The sequence below is a fragment of the Hipposideros armiger genome, unplaced genomic scaffold (assembly GCF_001890085.2).
Source record: "Hipposideros armiger isolate ML-2016 unplaced genomic scaffold, ASM189008v1 scaffold_678, whole genome shotgun sequence".
Taxonomy (NCBI): domain Eukaryota; kingdom Metazoa; phylum Chordata; class Mammalia; order Chiroptera; family Hipposideridae; genus Hipposideros; species Hipposideros armiger.
The window spans coordinates 291063-293319 of record NW_017732028.1 but is presented as its reverse complement, the minus strand read 5'-3'; positions in this window follow the sequence as shown (position 1 = coordinate 293319).

The window sequence follows — 2257 nt, the reverse complement described above, 5'->3', positions numbered from 1 at the left end:
TGCATTTAGCAGCCTTTGTGATTCTTATTGAAACTTACCTGGGTCTCTGAGGGTGTCCCAGAGCCTTTCCAGTCACTCAGTGAGCCATTTTAAAGGAGGATTCCTGTTCAGTTTGTTGGGAAACCTCTGAGATGTCTCTGGGTGCAGGAGCAGGTCAACATTTCTGCAGGAGGGCCATTCATTGTCTCTTGTCTGTAGGATTGAGATCTAATGAGAGAAGCTTCCAGGATATTTGGTGCCAGAGCTTTTGGGTAACATCTGAGAAGATATGGGGACAGCAAGTGATCCAAGGAAACTATTTGGTTAGTATCATCTAAGAGACTCCATATTGTGCTGAACAATCGCTAGAGATAAATCAGTGTGTGTAGTGATTTCTAAAGTTGCTGCACTCTCTTTCACATTTACATATGTAACCTTACAACATATGACCTTACAATAATTTTCCTGTTTTTCTCATTTGACTCTTACAATAAGCCATTGTGGAGGTTGGGCTACTTGACTTTGCAGATTAGAACACTGAAGCTCAGAATGTGGAATAATTTATAGAGCGTTGTGATGGATTTTCTTGGAGAACCCAAGTCTTTGATAACTTTCTGACCAGGCTGAGGGTTTATATTCAGTATTGATCTCTGCACTGTGATCCACAGAAGGTACACTACAGGAATGGATTTTCTTTTGAGCCACTGAAACCTGGGATCAGAACCATGAGAGCACCAACGGATATCCATACATGCGTTATTTGTCCATCACCTGGAAATTGAATTTACTGTCACTTGTGGGCCATAGCCATTGGTAAGAGAAATTATTTGGTTGGAACTTGACAAAGCCACTGTCTAAATCGTGGGTCAGCAAACTTTTCTTTAACGAAAGCCAGATAGTAAATATTTTGGGCTCTGTTGCTGCTGCTCAAATCTGCTGATGTAGTGCAAAAGCAGCCATAGACAATATGTAGTTAATGGGCATGGATGCATTTCAATTCAATATTATTTACAAAAACAGGTGGCAGGCTGGATTTGACTCCCGGGCTGTAGTTTTCCAAACTCTGATCTAGATTTATGAAGGCATTTCTGCTGTGGCTTGGAAGACCCAAGGCTCAGTTCTAATTGTTTGATATATGAGATTGATAGGCACTCCCCAAATTAGAACTAATATAAATGCAATGGATGAAAGCAGCCATCTGTTGCAAGGATCAAAATGTTTACTCTAAATGACTGGCTGGCCTAATCAAGACTGAACAATTATTGGCCCAAAGACAACTAACATCCAGTCAGTTTTATTGAACCTTGTTTGAAGAAAATTTAGGAACTAGAAAGCAAGAGCTTGCTAGTATTTACCCAATATTGTGTTTGTGTGTGTGTGTGTGTGTGTGTGTGNAGTTAAAATGTCAATACTACCTAAGGTAATATATAGATTCAATGCAATTCCTATCAAACTACCAAGAACATTTTCTCAGAAATAGAACATATAATCTGAAAATGTATATGGAGCCATAAAAGACCCCGAATAGCCACACAATCTTGAGAAATAAGAACAAAGCGGGAGGTATCACGATACCTGACATCAAATCATACTACAAGGCTAGAGTAATCAAAACAGTATGGTATTAGCATAAAAACAGACACATAGACCAATGGAACCGAATAGAGAACCCAGAAATAAACCCATCCATATACGGTCATTTAATCTATGACAATGGAAGCAAGAATTTACATTGGACTAAAGATAGTCTATTTAATAAATGGCACTGGTAAAATTGGACTGACACATGCAAAAAAAATGATAATGACCACCTACTTACATCATATATGAGAAAAATTCAAAATGGATTAAAGACTTAAATGTAAGACCTGAAACCATAAAACTCCTAGAAGAAAACATAGGGAGTAAATTTGCAGACATTACCTTCAGTAATATTTTTACTGATATAGCCCCTCAGGCAAGGGAAATAAAAGAAATAATAAACATATGAGATTGCATCAAACTTAAAAGTTTTTTCACAGCAAAAGATATCATCAATAAAACAAAAAGGCAACCTACTGAATGGTAGAAGATATTTGCCAATGAAATACCTGATAAGGGGTTAATATTCAAAATTTATAAAACGCTCATTCAACTCAACACCAAAAAAACAAAGAACCTGGGTCAGCTTAGTGGCTCAGCTGGATAAGAGCTCGCTTGGGAGCACCATATTGAGGGCCAGTGATGCTCGTCCTCTACAGCTAAGATGATGAACAACAGCTCGACCTGGAGCTGGGCT